Raw genomic sequence first — 22,241 nt, 5'->3', positions numbered from 1 at the left:
TCTGGGTTTTTAGCTGAGAGCAGGTTTGAACAGTACCAAGAAGAAAAAAAAACTACTGTCCAGAGAACTCCTCTGCCTCAGCTAGCTAAAAACTAACTGTTATGAACAAAAATTCGGTTAATATTTTTTTTGTGAGAAAGAGTTACAGGGACGCAGCCAGGTCTCTGTCTCTGCCAGGGTTCTTGGTGTTTTGTTATGGTAATCACGGGTCGTTGTAGCTTATCTCCTCTTTTGTATTAGTAAAAGGCCTGGCTGGGTGGGGTGATGGCCCTTCCCCGAGGCAGTGCGCTCTTCCAACATAGGGAAGACACCTGAGAGGGTGGGGGGGGGGGTTATGCAAAGTGACTCCAAAGACCAGAATGCTTTGTGGGACCACGACTCCAAACCCACAGAGAAAACCCCAAAAACAACGAGCCAAATAAGAATTGAGAGACTAAAGTGATGTCTGGACATGAGGAGCCAAGTGCTGAGCCTGCAGAGATGCGGAGTCCCTCTCGCCCTGAGCAGAGAGTCGTCCCAACGTCGGGACCAGGCAGCTGAGACGCTGAGAAAGCAACATCTGACGGGCACACCACGCCCTAAAGGCTCCCATGAGGACCGGATCCCCCAGCTCTGCCCCTAGTGGACAGAGCTGCACGTCCTCCTCCTCTGAGTTGCCCTGGGAGACGCAACGGGGACTGCAGCCCTGCCAAGCCGCCCAATCCTGAGCTGATCACTTTTAATAAAGGCATTAAAAAGGATAAGAGTCTCCTGGCCCTGTTTATTTCACTAACTAAAAAGCAAAGGAGATCTCTCTCCCACATGTCCATGCTGCGGACGACATTGTCTGTGAGAAGGCTGCAGGGGAGCAAGTGCAGTTTCTGAAAACAAACTCTGCACTTCTTCTCTCTCCCACTTGGCTCTCGGAACCAGTTTTAAAGGTGCAGAACTTAATATCCAGCATAAACAGAACAGACAATTGGGAATAGAAGCATCATAAAATCACCCCAGGACATACCTAAAGGGAGTGGGTGTCCAAAAAGGGTTAAGCCAGGGAGGAATTACCTTATCACCTGTATCTCTAATTGGGGATTGTTGTCAGTTATGCTAATTTGCTAAACTTATAAAATTGTGCCTGCTTTATATTATGGTGTGCATCTTCAGCTCATTTTCAGAGTGTTGTGCACCAGAAAGGATCCTTTATAAGGGTCATTGCATTTTATCACTTAACTGTGTCTGACTCAAGATTTTAGGATCAGGAAAAGGCATCACAACAACTCAGGAGCTGTTGAAGTAATATCCCTAAAAACAACTCTGGCCAGAGATCGGGGACAAAGGATCATTTATTTACCAAAGATGTCCGATAAAACAAAGACTTTCAGGGGTTTATATACACTACAGCTGTTCCTCCCCCTCTTCTACTGTTTCATTAGCTACAGGTGTATCATGTTTCTTCTTGCTATTCTTCTTTAAAGCAAGACTGTCTTCCAGCATCCTTTTCTGGTAATATTGGGGAGTGGTGTTTTCTTTCTTCATCACATTCATCTTCATCATGCTGCCCTCCAGATGACCTTTCAAGCCTCACATATGTGCCTTTTCTTCTTTTGGTGTCCCATTTATTATTTTATTGTTCTAATTGCCTATTTAGACATCTAATCCATCTCTAGTTTAAAATAACTCTAAAGCTCCACCAGTTAAAACAATATTATTTGACTAAAACTTCTAGGGCATAGTAACTCCATTACTGCAGGTGCAGTACATTTATCAGTCAAACCTAAGTTATTCCCTGTACTTTCCCATAACATCTTCCATATTTCATTAGAACAAGGTTAAAACTAAAAGCAGCCAAAATAACAAGAATATAGAAGCTAAACTGGCAGTCACAAAACCATAGATTTCTTAACTAAGCTCAAAAGAGAAGAAGCTTTCTGCACTGGGCTGGGCCCTGGCTAATGTTTATCGCTAGCTGCTCATTACTGTACAGCAGTAGCTACAGCCAGAGGGGAGGGAGAATAAATCTACAGATACCACGGTCACTCAGGCTGCAATTAAGCCAGAAGGGCAGTCTAAGCCAATAGCAGTCATCCCTGTCCAGAGGAGGAAATATACGACCAAATCTGTTCACCCAGTGGAAGACAGTGGAAAGGCAGAATCCTCACAGCCAGCAGAGGAATCAGAACCAGAAATAACCACTGAGTCTTTGTCCTTTGAAAGTCTCCACAATTTGAAGAAAGACCTTACCCAATGAGTCTATATTGAGCTGGTTGATCTGAGTTTGGGATGCTGCAGGTGATGTTTCAATATTGTATGGTACTGAAGCGAGGCACTTGGGATCTCTGTCATATGATGTGGGTATTGACCAGGGGATCACAAGGTGTCCTAGGGTGATGTTATGATGCTTGTATCCCCATTCGTGTGTTCTGTTTATGCTGGATATTATGTTCTGTGCCTTCAAGACTGGCTCTGAAGCATGAATGTTTTGTTTTGGTTTCTTATCAGCCACTCCCCCATGGCTGGTGGGACATACTGACGGGACAGTACATTGTGCTGCTTTTTGCCTGGCTTTTGGCTTTGCTCTCGCTCTTGCTTCTGCTTTGCTTCTGCTTGCTCTTGCTTCTGCTAATTAGCTAGTTTAGCTAAACAGTCCAAATTTCTTCCTGGACTGTTTCTTCTTTCCTCTTTTGGACCTACTCTAACCTGCTCTGGACTGGGACCTGGGAAAAAACGAGAGTTTGCACCCTGTGGCCTGCAGCAGCTGCCCCAGCACCAGAGGGACTGATAACAAAGCAACCATCCCCAAGAGAGACTTTCTGAATTTGTCATCTTTTTCAGGGCGGTGAAAGAGTGGTGTCATCCGGTATTGTTCATTTTGTGTGTTGGAGGGTGCTTTGCCTGTTAAATAAACAGGTTCTTTCCTCTTCTCTCTGAGGAATTCTTCCCAAACAGGTTGGGAGGAGGGGCTGTGTGGCTTTGCTTTCTGGAGGGGCCCCCCTTTGCAGATTCCCTCCCAAATTTGCCCTAAACCAGGACAGGAGGCCAGTACCACTTTAGCCTCTAGATGCGACTCTTAGCAAGAAGATCTCCAGCTGTAGCAAGGCCCTTGGAAGGCCACTGAGTGAGGAATCCAACGCTTGAGAGAACTGGCTGTGATCAAAATTCTTTTCTCGAGTGATGACCAAACCACTACAAGTCCGGACTTGGTAAAATGTACAATGTTGATGTGAATCAAACTTGCACAACTTGGGACCTCAGCATATCCCCAATTCCTAGCAATGCTGCAATAGAATGAGGGGAACAAAATGATGGGTGCTATGACAAGAAGACTCTGTACATACGAAGATACTGTCCATGCCCTAATGTGAGCCCAGGTCTCAGCTGTGGAAACAGACTTGACTGAATCCATGTGCAAATTGGAAGAGGGGATTGAAGAGAGGCATCATAAACACAGCTAGGAGCTTGAAGAGGACTTTCTCCAAGTTTCTTCAGTACAGACCTCAGCCACTGATTTCAGAAGCAGATGTTCCCCAACTGGGGAGAGGAGGTACCCCCCACGAGGTGACCTGTGGTTCTTCCTGTGTTAGTAGGATGAAGGCATGAGAAGACTATCATCTGAAGAGGAAGAAGAGCAAGTGACGTGCTGAGGAGGCCCCACTGTAGCAGACATAGGCCCTGCAAGGGCCTTGTGGTGAGCAGAGGCCTAAAGATAGGAAATGCCAAGTCATGGTGAATAGCTAGAAGCCCCTCTCTTCTGCCTTTGGACCCCTGCTTATCTCTCTGTAACCCTATAGGTCACTCTCCTTTAACTCCTGCTATTGGACAATTTCTGATCCCCTTGTATCTTATATAATGGGCTGTTTCAGTCTATTCTGATTTGAAGAGCTGTCACTGGAACCTTCACAGATCACCCAATAAAGACATTGCTGTGGAAAGCCAAACAACCTTCTCCTCTCTCCCCTGCGTCTGCCTGCCTGTGGCACCTAGCAAGCTAAGAGTTGAAATCACAATGAGCTGATGATCACTAAAGAGCTGATATCACTTAAGCTTGCTAGGGTTGCCAGTGGCTGAGAACTGCTTGGGTATTCAGGCAGTCCATCCCGTAAGAGGACTGAGCTATCTGGACCCATGCAGCCTGCTGGAGACACCCTGAACCCAGCAGGAGGCTGCATAACCCCACCATATAACCAACTACCAGAAAGTGAGAGGCAATATGCTCTCTTCATTGATGGATTTTTCCATTTTGTAGGGACCATCAGGAAATGGAAAGCGGCTGTATGGAGTCCTATGCTGCAAGTCGCGGAAGCCTTGGAATGACAGGGTGGATCAAGTCAAATTGCAGAGCTGAAAGAAAGGCAGCTGGCTTTAGACATTGTTGAGCAAGAGAAGTGGCCAACACTCTACACTGAATTGTGGATGATAGCAAACACTCTGTGGAGGTGGCTGGAAAGACAAAAAAAGACCAATTGGCAGTGCAGGGGAAAACCCATCTGGGCTGCTGAAGAATGGCAGGACATCACTGCCCAGGTAGAGAAAGTAACCGTGAAAATCCATCGTGTGGATGCACATGTGCCTAAGAGCTGGGCTAATGAGGAGCACTGCAACAACTAACAGGTGGGTCGGGCTGCCAAAATCAAGGTTTCACAGGTAGATCTCGACTGGCAACATAAGGGTGAGTTATTTCTAGCTTGGTGGGCCCATGATGCCTCAGGTCATCAGGGAAGAGATGCAACATACTGATGGGCTTATGACTGAGGGGTGGACTTAACCACAGACACTATATCCCAGGTAATCTATGATTGTGAAATGTGTGCTGCAGTCAAGCAGGCCAATCAGGTAAAGCCCCTGTGGTATGGGGGGCAGTTGTCTAAATGTAAGTATGGAGACACCTGGCAGATTGATTATATCACACTGCTGCAAACCTGCCAAGGTAAGTGCTACGTGTGCACAGTGGTAGAAGCAACCAATGGATGGATGGAGACATGCCCTGTGCCTCACACCACAGCCCAGAACATCCTCTCGGGCCTTGAAAAGCAAGTCCTGTGGCAACATGGCAGCCCTGAAAGAATTAAGTCATACAATGTGGCTCATTTCAAAAATAGCCTCCTAAACACCTGGCCTAGAGAACACAGTATTGAGTGGGTGTATCATATTCCCTATTGCACACCAGCTACTGGGAAAGTCGACTGGTACAATGGACTGTTAAAAGCCATAGTGAAGGAAATGCATGAAGGGACCTTCAAGCAAGGGGATCTGCATTTAGCAAAGGCTACCTGTTTAGTTGACACCAGAGTTTTCACTAACCAAACTGGCCCTGCCCAATCTGAACTACTGAGTACAGCAGATAAAGTTGCCATGGTGCATATGGGAGGTATGTTTGGAAAGACAGTTTGGATAAATCTTGCCTCAAACAAAGGCAAACCTATCCATGGGATTCTTTTTTGCTCAAGGACCTGGTTATACTTGGTGGGTAATGCAGAGGGATGGAAAAACGTTTGTACCTCAGGGGGCTTAAAAGAGCACTGAGCAGGTGAGTTCCTTGTTCTTGTTAGCCATGCAGGCACAGGGCCGGGCTTTCCTCCAGTAAGTGGAGGGGTGATTAAAAGAAGGCTCTAGGGAGCACAACTACCCGGAGCGGAGTGTGCAAACAGGGGTGTGGCACAGCAGTTTGCATGGCAGTTCGCGCTGGCAGGGCAAGCAAGCAGGGTTGAGGGTTTTCTCCTGCTAGTCGGGTTTTTAGTTTGTTGTTTGTTGTGGTTTTGTTAGTTGGTTTTTGGTTTTTTTCTTAGTAATGGTTTTTACACAATCAAAAACTGCAGTTAGTAAAAGTGTATGTAGCCAAATAGAACCCTCCAAAAAGGATGTGTCTGTCCAGACCACTTCCTGTGAGGAGTGTTTGAGCTTATGAGTAGTACTAGGGGGAGTTGCAGAAGAATCCTGTCTGCAGTGTGAACAGGTGAATGATCTTTTGCGAGTGACTGAACTTAGGGAGGAAGTAGAAAGACTAAGGAGTACTAGGGAAAGTGAAAAGGAAATAGATTGATGGAGTTCTATGTTGTTATAGAGCATGACACAGTACAAAGTACCACTACTCCATCAGAAAGGTGCAAGAGAGATTTATTACAGCAACATGTTGCTTTTATACTTTTTCAAGTTATTTACATTCATCCAACATACACATTCACAGCCCATTGGTTATAGGAAAGAAACAAAGTTCTCAGTGGGTGACCAAGGAGCCACATCATTCTGTGAGCCAGCTAGAGTCTGTATCTCTTAACTTTCTCTCCTTCATCACGCCTCCATGGTGACAGCCTTGGTATCTTCCTCAGGAGAGATATGGGGCTTTCCTTTACCTTCAGGAGGCCTTTTCTGGCTCACAAGAAGAGCACAGAATGTCTCTCCTACAGTTCCACCCTTCCATCCTTGAGGGAGGCCCACCATGAATCAGAGGACTCCCATGCCTTCCACCATCAAGCAATAGGAGGACACCTGGTGGATGAAGGGGAGTGGAAATGGGTTCCTACTTGAGGAAGTAATAAAAATTCCTCCTGACCCCCCTCACCTACCCAGATGTCACTTCAGAATAGGTATGAGGCTCTGGATGAGGAGGGTCAGCCAGATGACATAGAAGAAAATTATCTGCCCAGTGAGCCTCCCAATTATGCTTCATCTGTCAGACAGATCACCACCTCTAACATTAAAAAAGATAAGAAGGGTAGTGGTAGTAGGTGACTCCCTTCTGAGAAGAACAGAGAGCCCCATATGTCAACCAGACCCATCCCACAGGGAAGTCTGCTGCCTCTATGGGGTCCGGATATGAGATACTACTGAGACACTCCCTGGGCTGATTTGGCCCTCTGATTATTACCCACTGCTGATACTCCAGGCTGGCAGTGATGAGACTGAAAAGAAGAGCACAAGGGCAATTAAAAGGGACTTTAAGGCACTGGGTCAAGTGATTGATAGGGCAGGAGAAGAGGCAGTGTTCTGCTCAGTCCCTTTGGTGACAAAGAAAAACAATGAAAGGAATAGGAGAGCCCACATTATCAACAAGTGGCTCAAGGGTTGATGTCATCAGCAGAATTTTGGGTTCTTTGATCATGTAGCCATTTTTATGGCACCTTACCTGCTGGAATGAGGATGGGCTCCATCTCCCTGTTAAGGGCAGAAGGATTTTAGCTCATGAACTGGCAGAACTTGTTGAGAGGGCATTAAACTAGGTTTGAAGGGGGAAGGGGATGTATCTGGGCTCTCTGGAAGCAGGCCCAAGGGAGGTAAGCCTGAGTTAGGGGTGAAATCAGTAGCCCAGCTGAAGTGCATGTATACCAATGCATGCAGCATGGGTAACAAACAAGAAGAGCTGGAAGCCATGGTGCAACAGGAAAGCTATGATGTAGTTGCCAGCACAGAAATGTGGTGGAACAACTCACATAGCTCGAGTGCTGCACTGGATGGCTACAAGCTCTTCAGAAGAGACAGGAAAGGGGGTAGAGGTGGAGGGGTGGCCCTTTATATTAGGGAGGCTTTTGATACCATGAGTATTGAAACTAATGACGATGAAGTTGAATGCCTATGGGTAAGAATTGAAGGGAAGGCCAACAAGGCTGACATCCTACTGGGGGTCTGTTATTGTCCACCTAACCAAGAAGAAGAGGTGGACAACTTATTCTATAAGCAACTGGAGAATGTTTCAGGATCATCAGCCCTTGTTCTTGTAGGTGACTTTAACCTACCAGACATCTGCTGGGAACTTAATACAAGAGATAAGAGACAGTCCAGGAGGTTCTTAAAGTGTGTGGAGGAGAACTTTTTGTCCTAACTGTTGAGTGAGCCCACCAGGGGAGGGACTATGTTAGACCTGATGTTTGCAAATCGAGATGGGCTGGTGGGAGATGTGGTGGTTGGAGGCTGCTTGGGGCATAGTGATCATGAAATTATAGAGTTCTCAATATTTGGTGAAATCAGGAGGAACATCAATAAGACTACATTAGATTTCCAGAGGGCAGACTTTGGCCTGTTTAGGAGACTTATTCAGAGGGTTCCTTGGGAAGCAGCCCTTAAAAGCAAAGGAGTCCAGGAAAGGTGGGCGTGCTTCCAAACAGAGATCTTGAGGACACAGAAACAGACTGTCCCTGTGTGCTGAAAGATGAGCCGACGAGGCAAACATCCAGCTTGGATGGGCAAGGAGGTTTTGGAGGAACTTAGGAATAATAAGAGGATGTATCATCTTTGGAAGGAGGGTCAGGTCTCTCAGGAAGTATTTAAGAGGGTTGCTAGGGCATGGAGGAAAAAAATTAGAGATGCCAAAGCTCATTTCCAACTTAATTTGGTAACTTTTGTAAAGGATAATAAAAAATGTTTTTACATACATATTAACAGCAAAAGGAAGGGTGAGGCCAAGCTTTGTTCTCTACTGCATGCAGGAGGGAACTTAGTAACTGCAGATGAGGAGAAGGCAAAAGTGCTTAACGCCTTCTTTGCCTCGGTCTTTAGTGAGAAGACGGCTTGTCCTCAGGATAACTGTCCTGGCTTGGTAGAGGGTGTCAGGAAGCAGAATGGTCCCCCTGTTACACAGGAGGAGGCAGTCAGAGAACTGAAGAAGATGTATCATCTTTGGAAGGAGGGTCAGGTCTCTCAGGAAGTATTTAAGGGGGCTGCTAGAGCATGTAGGAAAAAAATTAGGGAGGCCTAAGCTCAGTTTGAACATAAAATGGCAACTTATGTAAAGGAGAATAAAAAATGTTTTTACAAATATATTAGTGGTAAAAGGAAGGGTAAGACCAACCTTTGTTCTCTATTGGATGCAGGAGGGAACTTAATAACTGCAGATGAAGAGAAGGCAGAGGTGCTTATTGCCTTCTTTGCCTTAGCTTTTAGTGAGAAGATGATTTGCCTTCAGGACAACTGTCTTCTTGGGTAGGTGGATGGTATCAGGGAACAGAATGGTCCCCCTGTTATCCAAGAGGAGGCAGTCAGAGAACTATTGAGACGCTTGGATATTCATAAATCTGTGGGACCTGATGGGATCCATCCCAGAGTGATGAGGGAGCTGGCAGATGAGCTTGCAAAACCGCTCTCCATCATTTAACAACAGTCCTGGCTCACTGGTGAGGTTCCAGATGACTGGAAGCTGGCGAATGTGACGCCCATTCACAAAAAGGGTAGGAAGGAAGATCCTGGTAATTATAGGTCAATTAATCTGGCCTCATTACCTGGTAAGGTTATGGAACAGTTTATATTGAGTGTTATCACACAGCACCTACAGGATGGCCAGGGTATCAGACCCAGCCAGCATGGGTTTAGGAGGGGTAGTTGTGTTTGACCAACATGGTCTCCTTTTATGACCAGGTGACCCACCTGGTAGATGTGGGAAAGGCTGTGGATGTTGTCTTTTTGGACTTCAGCAAGGCCTTTGACACTCTCCCACAGCATACTCCTGGAAAAGCTGGCAGGCAACGACTTGGACAGGAGCATTCTTTGCTGGGTTAAGAACTGGCTGAATGGCCGGGCCGAGAGAGTGGTGGTGAACAGTGCTACATCCAGTTGGCGGCCAGTCACTAGTGGTGTTCCTCAGGGGTCTGTGCTGGGGCCAGTTCTGTTCAATATTTTCATTGATTACATGGATGAGGGTATTGAGTCTTTCATTAGTAAATTTGTGGACCACACTAAGCTGGGAGCGTGTGTCGATCTGTTGGAAGGAAGGAGGGCTCTGCAGAGACCTGGAATGGTTGGATGGATGGGCAGATTCCAATAAGATGAAGTTTAATGAGTCCAAGTGTCGAATCTTGCATTTTGGCCACAATAATCCCCTGAAACATTATAGGCTGGGCACAATATGGCTGAGCAGTGTCCAGGCAGAAAGGGACCTGGGAGTACTGGTCGACAGGTGATTGAACATGAGCCAGCAGTGTGCCCTGGTGGCTAAGAAAGCCAATGGCATCCTGGCCTGTGTCAGGAATAGTGTGGTCAGAGGGACCAAGGAAGTAATTCTTCCCCTGTACTTGGCATTGGTGTGGCCACACCTGGAATACTGTGTCCACTTCTGGACCCCTCAGTTTAGGAAGGACGTTGAGAGGCTTGAGAGCATCCAGAGAAGGGCAACGAGGCTGGTGAGCGGCTTGGAACTCAAGCCCTATGAGGAACAACTGAGGGAGCTGGGGTTGTTTAGCCTGGAGAAGAGGAGACTCAGAGATGACCATATCACTCTGTACAACTTCCTGAAAGGTGGTTGTAGTCAGGTGGGGGTTGGTCTCTTTCTCCAGGCAACAACTGACAGATCAAGAGTGTCACAGACATATTTTATGAAAAATCCCTTTGTTAGGATCTTTTTCTCCTGAGAAGCTGAGAGCCCTCAGAAACGAAATGTAAACAATAATTATCTGCTGCTGTGGAATGCAACAGGTGCATCTTTGATTGGTCTCATGTGGTTGTTTTTAATTAATGGCCAATCACAGTCCAGCTGTCTTGGACTCTAGTCAGTCACAAGATTTTGTTATCATTCCTTTCCTTTCTATTCCTTGCTAGCCTTCTGATGAAATTCTTTCTTCTATTCTTTTAGTATAATTTTAATGTATAATTTTCTTTTAATATAATATATATCATAAAATAATAAATCAGCCTTCTGAAACATGGAGTCAAGATTCTCGTCTCTTTCCTCATCCTGGGACCCCTGCAAACACCACCACACAAGAGGACACAGTCTTAAACTGTGCCAAGCGAAATATAGGTTGGACATTTGTGGAAACCCAGGGCACTTGGAATATTTGTCTGTCTGCTCTGGGGTGCCCTGATGCCCAGGGGAGCACTGACTTTGACCCTCATTCATGGAGAAAGTTTCCTAGACTTCAAGATAGACTAGAATCCACAAAAGTGTGAAATAGATTATAGAGAGTAGTGTAGGTGTATCACTTGGTGAGAAATTTAGGTTTTGGGATTTTTAGTATGTTGTGGATGGAAGCAAGATGGAGGGAACAGAGTGTCGTCCTGGGTTTCTTCTTCATGCTTCTTCTTCCTTCTTCTTTATGGGTTTGGGTGGCATTTTGTAATTGGGCAGAAAAGTCCTCATTGGGGGCTCTTTGTGATCAGTTATTGGGTTAAAAGGGAAAATAATCTAGGGGTAAGTTCTAAATTGGATAGTTTAGTCTTAAAAGACCTTGTAACAAGAGATTGTTAGCCATTTTGTGCCTTCTAATGAAAAGCTGCTCAACTCACAGTAGTGAGACTGTTTTACTGATAAGAAATAATAAACACCTGAGTCCGAACATGAATTACTGTCTGAAGTGCCTTCAATCCAGACACAGAGAAACTGACAACTGGACCGCCACAGATATTAGCAAAAAGTTTTTTATGTGAAGAATGATAAAGTACTGCAATTGTCTGCCTGGGAAGGTGGTAGAGTCACCATCCCTGGATGTGTTTAAAAAAAGATTGGATATGGCACTTAGTGCCATGGTTTAGTTGAGGTGTTAGGGCATGGGTTGGACTGGATGATCCCGAAGGTTTCTTCCAACCTAGTGATTCTGTGATTCTGTGATTTGACTTCTGGTTAGAACAGCCTGTAATGTTGAATTGCCTTTGTAACACTGGTTGCTAAATGTCATTGCCATTGCATATTGTAACTGTCATGAACAATGAGAATGTACTGCTCCAGTCGTATCAGTCATGGACCAGATGAACTCAGTCCATATCCTGGGGGATGGTCAAAGGCTATTTAAATAATTGTATTTGTATATGTATATTTGTGTACAACTGAAAGGTATTAATTTGGGTATGAGTGAAATGATATGGAATAAAGGGTGGGTAATGTCCTGGGTAACTGAAAATGTTATTGTATTTCCCATGTATCTGTGCCCAAAATTGTTACTGTCTCTAAGTTTCAGTGTCGTGGCTGGAAATGCAATCGCATGGCAGGCCAGGGGTGCTGGTCCCTTTTTTAAAGCCAGCTCCCTCAAACAGACCTCTCTCTGGCGACATGGCTTTTGCCCAAGGTAGAGGCTCCCTTTTTTTATGTTTTTGTTTCTCTCTTGCCTCTTTGGCTTTTGCTTTTCCCTGTCATTCTTGCCATGAGAGAGCTGAGGCAGAACAGGTGGAGGCTTTTGCTTTGTCTTTCTTTTGGTTTTTTTCTTTTTTTTTTTTCCCAAGAAGGTACGTTTCTCAGTCTTGGACTGACTCTGGTCAAATTCTGGGAGTGCCTGTCTGCAGTTGAGCTACTGCACCGAGTGGAGCAGCCCCACTCTAGTCCAAGCTGCCCCAGCCCGTCAACAGCACCCGACCAAAACAAGAAGGCATGGAGTCATCCCAGCTAGATGCCTGCTGCTTCTCATGAGGAAAAGGCAATGTCCCTTCATGAATTCTAGCCCTTGACTGAGTTCCAGGTGCCGGAGTGTTTTGGCCACCTTTCTTGACAGAGCTGCTGCTGCTGGAGAGATAAGAGGGATGGAGGGCTGCCACCATCTTTTTCCTTTTGTCTTCCCATATGCAGGTATCTGTGAAGGGTGCCATCTGTTACAGATCGAATGGGAGCTTCAGACAAGTCCTGCCTAAGCCTCAGATTTTTTGGCAACCGCCTAAATTTATGTGACCCACACCTAAAATCACTCCACCCCGCAAGTTCTAAGAATGGCAGATTAGGTCTATTATGAAATGAGTTATTTACTGATTAAACCAGAGGCAACAGAAAAAAAGGCTTTAAACAGAGTTACTTACTACACAGTGTGAAAAATGTTTTTATGATTCGTGTAAATTGACAATGGAATCAGCAAATGCTTGTATCTGCTGTGTTGAAAATGGATGTGTTCCCTGGGATAACTACAAAGAACAGTTTTGAAGCTTTCTGACCTAATAGCCAAATAAAGCATCAAATAGAAGAAGTATAGTAAAGAGATGAGGTAGCAAGATGACTGATGCTTAGAATAAAATAGAGGAAGTTTTGGTAAAGCTAAGGGATATTGCAACAAAGCGACTAAATGCTTATGTATAATAAAAAGCTTGATGCACTTGACAAAAATTATGTGTAAGACCTCCCTCCAGACAACCACAAGAACAACAGGAAGCCAACGACCACCTGGAAAGATTATGAAATTGCTGATCCCAGCTTATTGATATTTGCTGATTCAGACTAACCAAGCACATTGAAAAATGCTTTGTAGGCTTAAAAATAGTATATATACTTTGCCAAACTTTTAAGTGGTGTGTGTCGTTAGTGGAGTGGTGACTCCCTGGCCATCCAGCACTGCTTGCTTGCTTTCTTTAAAATAAAAGATATAGAAACAAAATTCGGTTTGACTATTGAAATTTCATATTAACAGTATGAACCAGAAAGAACTAGTAGCAGTTACATAAAACTGCACAATATCAAGGTACCTATATTAAAGCTACCAAAGAAATAGTGTTGATTAGGACCCAAACTAATTTACCACTGAATTGATGGTAGTGTACACAGAGTCCTTTCACTCAACTCACGGGAGAGAAACCACAAAGCAGGCATGCCAGCTTTGGGGAGGAAGCCCCACACATTCCCAGGGAATGTGCAGAAGATTTCTGCTTTATGAATTTTTGGTGTTGCTTTTTGCAGCCCAAAACTGGGCAAGAAAATAAAACTCTGTAGTCAGATGGCTACAGAGCAGGTATTTGTTTATTCAGCTCTGGGAGGGGGGGGATCTTTCTTCCAAAACCTCACTTGATTTCTTTAGCCTGCAGTTACATTTTAAAAGTCCTTTTGCGCAACGTCACAATTACAACATATCATTAGCATACTCCTATTTACATAAAGCTCTGTCATGGTTTTCCAACTGTTGCTTTTGCGCATGTGTCAGTTCCTTCTGTACTGGTCCTCAGCCTTCTGGTGGTCTTCTGATGAAGACTTCTGTAGTCTTCCTCATGTTTGAACTTTTTGCCTCTATCTTCAGTGCATGCCTGGTGCTTCTTGTTATTCAGTCTAACTTGGTTTTAGCTAATTTTGCAGTTTGCAAGTTCCATTGAAACTTGCTATCTTGCTCTTGATGGTACTTGTTATCTCACTGGCTTTGCTATCTTGCTTACTCTGCTATCTTGCTTGCTTTACCTGTACATCTTATTACAGTATTACTTGTAGTTAACCTTTTGTTACATACCACTTAGGATTCAATCCCTCCTTTCTTTTTGCTTCTGTGAATTCTTGAAAAAATATAGTGTATTTATTCTCCAGAAATTTGTTCTTATTTCTACTCTATGTCTTAATTTATATCTCTTCCAATCATCATAAGGCATCGTGGTTCGCAGACAGCACCACAAAAAACACTGGCTAAATATGCATGTACACAAATTGATTATTCCTAATAACAAGATTCCCATAAATAATTGTTTCAATGAATTTAGATTAGGGAGCCAACAGGTCTCCCATAAGTGAATTGACCAAGATGTATCATCCTTTGCTACTTCATGGACTATCATGCAAGTACAACAATTGGTATTTATCAATGTACAGACTCCTCCCATTTGTGCTGTGATCATATCTAATACCATATGGTTTTGAAATACTACTTCTTCTCTTAAAGAAATAATTTCTCTTTGCAACCGTACAATGGCATCTGCCGTTAAGTTAGCAAATATTTCCATCTCTGCTGAGATGTTCACTATTGCTTTTTCTACTTAGAAAAATTCCTAAAGTTGGGAATAAAGCTCTGACAAAGCTTGGGAAGGCCTGTATTGTATCTAGTCAGAGGATTAGAAGTTATACTTCACTGAATTGGTTTCTTCAAATTCCTCTAGTGATTCTTGTAATTAAACTGGTGTGATTTATAACTTGTATAGGTGGGATGAGATACCCCATAATACACTGACCTGTCCAATTTCCAAGTAGTCGCTTAAAGGCTATTCTATTTTCACACAACTACCAAAAGCCATCTGGCAAATCACAGCTAGTTGTGATGCTCATGTTGGAATTGTTAGTATGCCTTGCAAACAAATAGTGAACCTATTTGTTTGCATTGTGTACTACTATTATACAAGGCTTATGGGCTTAATTCAGTCCAATATGTAGAGGGTACCCCTAACAATGGTAAGTGTAATTGTTGTACTTCACCACACAGCCAACAATCTCTTATTCCAGTATGATTAGCTATTGCCTCAAGCAAAGCTACATACTTATTTACATTAAAAGTTGCTACAATCTGCCAAAAAGCAACAAAGCATTAAAAAGTATTCACAATTTATGTCTGAGTTTCAGCTTCAGTCCATTGTTATCAATGGTTGTTACTGTCCAAGGTGCAACAGGAAATTTCCTCACTCAGGTAATAGTGAATCCAAGTAGGTTTTTTTCTCACACGAATTGCAGTGAAGGTTGTCAGGAGGACTTGGAATTGTTTGTCCCACTTCTCCTGTAGAGGATCACCTGAAAAATTCTTAACATACACCCAGTCACCAGGATCAATTGTGTGCAATTTATGATCTGGTTGCTTAGGTTGGTTTTCAAATAGTGTTATACTTCTGATGCTACTGAATGTTAATGGTTTTTAAGTATTCATAAGTATATTGATTACCAACCTGGGCCAGGTTTTCATCATGAGTGGCATTTAACCCATAAGGTCAACCATACCAAATTTCAAATGGGCTAATCTTTTCTTTTGATCTTGGCTTTACCCTGAATTTGATGAGGGCAATGGGTAATGCCTGGTACCAGTACAAATTTGTCTCTTGACAGATCTTAGCTATTTGTTGTTTAAGCATGTGGTTCATTTTCTCTACTTGACCACTAGCTTGAGGCTTGTAAGGAATATGGAGTTGTCACTCAATTCCCAAGGCCTTGCTGGCAGCTTGTACAATTTGTGCACAAAAATGTGATCATCTCTCAGAGGATATTTCCCTAGGTACACCAAAGATAGGTATGATCTCATTCAACAGTATTTTTATTACTTCTCTAGCTTTATTTGTCCTACAAGGGAACTCTTCTGGCCACCCAGAGAAAATATCAGTAAGTACGAGCAAATATCAAAAAACCCCCCTTTCTTGGGAGTTCAGAAAAGTCTATCTGCCATGAGTCTCCAGGAAAAGCTCTTCTGCTAATAACCTCTTCTTCTAGCTTAACTGTTGTATTTGGATTATTTTTTAAACAAGTGACATTGTGATGTTACTTCATTAACAATGTCTTGCAAGCCTGCGCCTGCAATTCATTCCCTTAAGTATTGATACAAAGGTTCCGTTCCCCAGTAGGTTTTATCATGTTTAGATTTTACATGATGTCACATTAACTTATCTGGTATTATTAGTTTAAACATTTTTAATTGTCCTCAACCATTCTCTAAAAGTTTTCCTTTTGTTTCATTAATCCATTTATAATCAGAGGGTTGGTATTTTACAGGCTGCTTAGTTGATACTACAGTAGGTATTAGAGCTGTCACAATTGGTTAATTTCTTTTATCAGCAATTTTAGCTTCATAATCTGCAAATTTGTTACCTGCTTCCAGGAGGGTGTTACCTTTAGAGTGCCCTCAGCAATGTATAATTGTCACTTGCAATGGGAGTTTTATCACCTCGAGGAGCCTGAGGATTTTGGTTCCATATTTGGCAATCTTCTTTTGTGCAGTCAGGAGTTCTCTTTTCTTCTATATAGCCCATGGGCATGAAAAATTTCATAAGCATATTTGGAATCAGTCCAAATACCTCGAATGTGTCAGACAAATGCTATCCAAATTCGCTGCTTGAGCTAAAGCCTCCCATACATTTTGTTTCTGTTGATCAATGGGTAAATTTGCCCCATTGCTTATTGCAATGAATGAAAGAATGATGCACATGAGCATCGTGAAGCTCATGACTTCACTCTTGTGTGAAATCGTTGTTATGTTTCCACTCAAGACCCCAAAGGAAAAATCCCCAAATCTTTAGTTCTTTTTATTTCTCTTCTGAGTTGTCTTCTGCAGTCTGAGCCTTGACTTCTGTGTGAGTACTCGTCTCTTTGTTTCTTGGATCAGCGTTCTCCTGTTTTCGCATTCGGAATGGCTTTACGTGTCGCGCTGAAACCCACTTCAGACCACGATCTGTGGAAACACAAGCAAAACCCTTGCCCCAAGTGATTAGTTTGAAAGGGCCCTCTATTTGTCCTTTCTCTGGGTTTCTGATCAAAACTAAAGGATTTTCCCTTAGCTTTGCCTGTGTGCTGTTTAAAAAATGTCTCACGATTGGTGGATTAGGTTCTGAGGATGAACTGTTTAGGAAATTGAACACATACAGCGCTTTATTTAATTTCATGTGAGGTGTTGCCTCTGGCTCACTCCTTCTTTGTCTGTCCAGAAGGGATTTTAGGGTGTGATGTGTTCTTTCAATGATTGCCTGACCTGTGGGTGAATGTGGAATACCAAACGTATGTTTGACACCCCATCTTCTCAGGAATCTGTCAAGCACCCTGCCTGTATATGTTGGACCATTGTCTGTTTTTATCTCCTGAGGCACACCTAATGATGCGAATGCTTGCAGAAAATGTCGACAAGCATGGTCCGCTGTTTCCCCTGCATGTGCTGAAACAAAGACTGCACCTGAGAATGTATCTACTGAAACATGAACATTTTTGAGCCTCCCAGAGGATGGATACTTCGTGACATCAGCTTGCACCAACTGAAGACTTTGCAATCCCCGCGGATTGACTGCTCCTGTAGAAGAAGGTGGCTGCACAAGCTGACAGTCTGGACAAGCACTAATGATCTCCCTCGCCTGACTCTTTGTGAGACGAAAGGATTCCATCAGCGCCTGTGCATTCTGATGAAAGAACGTGTGACTCAATCTTGCCTGCTCAAAAATGTCTGGCAGTGTTTGCGAAATGGTCATTGTCAACCTGTCTGCCCGAGCATTCCCTTCCACTTAAAACCCTGGAAATGTTGTGTGCGCTCTAATGTGCGTGATAAAGTATTCTCTTTCCCTGCTCTCTAGCAACGTTTTCAAGCTCACCAAATATGAGTATAAAACCTCATTACTGACTTCTTTCAAGAGCGAACCCTCCAATCTTTTGACCACACCCGCAACATATGCGGAATCTGTGACCAGATTGAGAGGTTGTTCGAACAACTGAAACGCTCGGACAACGGCTGCCAACTCCACGATTTGTGGAGAGCCCTGAACCGTCTTTACATCTGAATCCCAATCCCCTGTTGTTGAGTTCCTCCACGTGATCACCGACTTGTGTGTCTTCCCTGAGCCATCAGTGAACACTATGATCCCGTCCAAAGGTTCTTCACTTATTCTTGGTTTCACTCTGTAACATATTTGTGATTGCAGTATTCTATGGTGTGGAAAATGGATTGTGCAAGTTCCTGGAAAAGCTAACAAGGCGATTAACAACTCTTTCGATTGTTGCATCGCCCAATCGAAATAATCTTTCTTCAGAGGTAATCTGATGACTGAGAATTCCCGTCCTGCCATTGTCAGCAACCTCGTTCTCGCCTTTATGATGATTTGTGCTGCCATCTCTAAATCCGTGAGAATCGTCTTTGAAGGCCTGTATGGTAGAAAAACCCACTCTATGATTATCAAAGAGTCCTTTTGTTATTCATCCCATTGGAAGATCAAACCATGGAACTGTGTTTTCTTCCCCAGCACTGACAACTGAAAAGGCAACATTGGAACAAATTGATGTGCCTGCCTTTTCTGTATTGCGTCTGTGACTTTCTCCAACTCTCTCTTCACTTCTGGCATGAGTGTCCTGGGAGATCGAATGTCTGTGTCTCCTCTCAAAAGATCGAGCAACGCTGGAATGTCGCTGTTTGTGATTCCCAAAACTGGCCTCATCCAGTTGATCTCTTCCAAAAGCTGTTGTAAATCATGCAAATGGAGGTCTGTGCTGACCTCCATTTTCTGAGGTTTTATTGTTCTCTCTGAAATCTTCCACCCTAGATATTTCCAAGGTGCAACCTCTTGAATCTTTGAAATGCTGATTTCCAGACCTGCCTTTTGCACTTCTGCGATCACACAGTCACGAGCTTCTTGCAGCTCCTGTTGTGTTGATGCTGCAATGAGCAAATCATCCATGTAATGAATGATCTTCACCTTCGGAAACTTCTTCCGTGCTGGTGCCAAAGCTCGTGCCACGTACCATTGACAGATCGTCGGAGAATTCTTGAGTCCTTGTGGAAGGACCACCCAATGGTACCGCTGCAGAATCATTTCCTTGTTGATACTTGGAACTGAAAAGGCAAATCTCGGAGCATCATCTGGATGGAGCGGAATACGGAAGAAACAATCCTTGAGGTCAATGACCACAAGCGGCCAATCTCTGGGAATCATCGAGACAGATGGAAGTCCCAGCTGAAGTGGTCTCATGTCTTCCATGACTTCATTGATCCTCCTGAGATCATGTAACAGCCTCCATTTGCCTGATAGCTTTGTCTTGATGATAAACACTGGAGAGTTCCAAGGACTGTCTGTTAGCTTGATGTGTCCCTTCTGCAATTGTTCTTGGACCAGGTTTTTCAAAGCACTCAACTTTTTCCACTCAAGGGGCCCCTCATCCACCCAAACTGGATAGTCTGTTCTCCATGTCAACTTCAATGTGGCGAGTGCTGCAGTGACCCCTATTAAAAATCCACTTTGATCTTCGCGCCCCATTGTGCCAAAAGGTCTCGACCCCAGACTGTGATCAGCTTCTGGACAACAAAAGGACGAATGATCGCCGTCTTGTCTCTTGGTCCCGTGACAATGATGGAATTCTCGCTCTGCAGAAACAGAGAAGCTCCCTCTATGCCTGAGAGAGAACCCAAGGGCGCAACCAAGCTCCAATTGCGTGGCCAGAAGATGTACGATAATACTGTGACATCTGCCCCTGTGTCGAGCATACCTCTGATTGCTATCGTCCTGTCTCCACATGTCAATTGGCACGTGAGTGTGGGTTGATCTCAAACCTATGTGCTTTACCCATGTAGTATGTACCTCAACATGCTCATTCATAGGAAACCCTTCCTCGTCGAAGATTGACATGACTTCTCCAATGGCGTGTGGCGGCAAGGCGAAAGCTCTCGCAACCACAGTGTTTTCCGGCACAGTCAATGGCGGACGAAGCGCTCTTGACAGAACCGTCAATTCTGTATTCTTGTCTGCAGAAACAACTGTAGGATAAACAGTGAGTCTAAGGATGCTGCATTTGTCTTGTCCAACTATCAAGAAATCTTGCTTTTTGTATGAATCTCCGCGGATACCTCTTGGTATTTCTGCATGATTTTCGTCTAGGAAGCATACTAATTTTGAAGCTGCCAATGCACACTGTGCCCCTGGTGGAAGGAGGTCTGGGTCGCTATGGAATCGACTGAGGGTTTTGCTGAGGGCGTCTGCTTGTCGCTCACTGATGATTGCCCTGTCTGCTCTTGTGTCACCGCCAGCACTTGTGTCTGACCGCGCTGGCGATTTCCCGCGCTCCTTCTGCTGTTTCCCGGACACGGTAAAGGATTTCCTTCCATGTCTGTCTGAGAATAGCATTCTTTCACAGAGTGTCTTCCTCTTCCGCACTACGCACAATTTGGCCTTTCTGCTTTTTGTACTGGGGCTGGTGTATGTGTTTGTGGACAATTCTTTCTCATGTGTCCAAACGCCCCACATTTGTAACACTGTCCTCCTGGGGGATTGCTCTTCTTCTGCATTGTTGCAAGAACTTTGTGTTCTCGTTCTGTTGATGAAGTATTTTTTCCAGCATCTTTTCCAATGCCTTGTCTTCCAATTGTCTCTCTGAGTGTCCCTTTATCTGTTCTTGCCATTCCTCTCTTAACTCGTTCTTCACAATCTATGCGACATGCTGAGGTGTCCCCACCTTGCTGCATGCCTCCACCATCTCTGCCAAGGATGGCCGTCCTTGCATGGCACTAATGACCCGTTGACAATCCGGGTTGGCATTGCCGAAAGCCAAGCTCTCCAAGAGAGGCCTCTTCGCTTCTTCAATCGTCACCTGTCAATCCACAGCTTGCATGAGTCGATTGATGAACGACATGTATGGTTCTGTGGGACCTTGCCTGATGCAAGAGATCCGAACATCCTGAGTTCCTGCTGGCGTAATCTGCATGATTGCCATTTGCGCTGCCTCTTTGATGTTATTTAACACTCTTCGTGGAAGCCGCACTGCTTGTTCCCCTGGGTTGTCATCCGGAGGATCTCCTGCCAACTGTGCTTCTGTGAGATCCGCGTTTGGCCCACCTTGATATCTATTTCGCAACTCTGAAAGATACTTTCTCCATCTTTTTTCCCAGACGAGACTCTGTGTGTCAGTGAGAATCATTGCCACATTGCTTCGAATATCATATGGCGTAAGGTCGTACATGGTAAATGTCCCCCTTAGTAATTGTTTGAAATATTGTGAATCCAGCCCAAAAGTTTGAGCCACCTTCCCTAAATCTTTGAGTGTTTCATGACCCATCCTTTCCCATCTCGGATTTTGTCCCTGGGCGTCGTACGTCACCAGCATTGTCAAATCTCCTGAACCCGGAAATAAATGCTTGTCTTTTGCCAACGCTTTTCTGATGTGCTTCCAGTCCATCGTCTTCACCGGCTGTTGAAATTCCTCCTCTGGAAACTCCATCGGTATCTGCATGAACAGTGGAGTCGTGGAGATCATCTGTGATTCGTTGTACTTCATTCTTTGCTTTGAGGTTTTTGGCCTCACTCCTAAATCGGAAAAGGAAACTTGAGGATCTTGTTGATATATCTTTTTGGCTGTATCCAAAGAATGCAAGAAGCTTTTTGCCACTTCCGCTGCTGACAGCATCCACGCCAGAACACCTTCCGATGCTGTGATCCCTATGATGTCCTCTCCTTGTGTCTGTGCTTCATCTAAATTTTCTTCGTATTCGCGAAATCCCAAAGTTGAAGGATAATCCATCTGCTGCCTTGTCATTGTTTTCTTAGATGTATTTTTCTTTTTATATGTTTTGGAAAAAATCGCTGCATTGTTGCATTCTCGCCACGAGATGGCACTGTGGCTCCACCAACAGATCCGGCATGTAGGGCACTTCAGTCATCCCCCCACGAGGTGGCGCTGTCATCGGACTGGACAGCTTGGATGACGGCATGAACTCGACTGCCCCCCGTTCGTCAGACTGCCGTATCTGCAATCTTGTCTGAGACCGAGTCTGCATGGGTTTTGATTCAGCTGACAATGGAGCTTGAATACGTGCACGTCTCCCTTGGAGGGAAGAGGCTTGGGCCCCAAGGGTTTGGACTGAAGGCACCGGGACTGGAGAGGGGGTGGAGCCCCGGGATGTGGAAAGCCCAGCATGGCCCCTCCTCGCCCGAGACATCACAGGGGATCGGGCCCGCCTCCAACC

The 22,241-nt window shown here is 44.4% G+C and overlaps 1 pseudogene; it reads right to left on the bottom strand.

Annotated features, from left to right (window-relative positions):
* Nucleotides 1–21,496, bottom strand: part of LOC135460657 (E3 SUMO-protein ligase PIAS2-like) — a 198,637-nt pseudogene extending 177,141 nt beyond the window's left edge.
* Nucleotides 21,497–22,241: the final 745 nt, after the last annotated feature.

Source organism: Zonotrichia leucophrys, unplaced genomic scaffold, assembly GCF_028769735.1.
Source record: "Zonotrichia leucophrys gambelii isolate GWCS_2022_RI unplaced genomic scaffold, RI_Zleu_2.0 Scaffold_78_214179, whole genome shotgun sequence".
NCBI classification, from domain to species: Eukaryota; Metazoa; Chordata; class Aves; order Passeriformes; family Passerellidae; genus Zonotrichia; species Zonotrichia leucophrys.
Note: the sequence above shows the minus strand (reverse complement) of the source record. Positions and strands in the feature narration are given on the sequence as shown.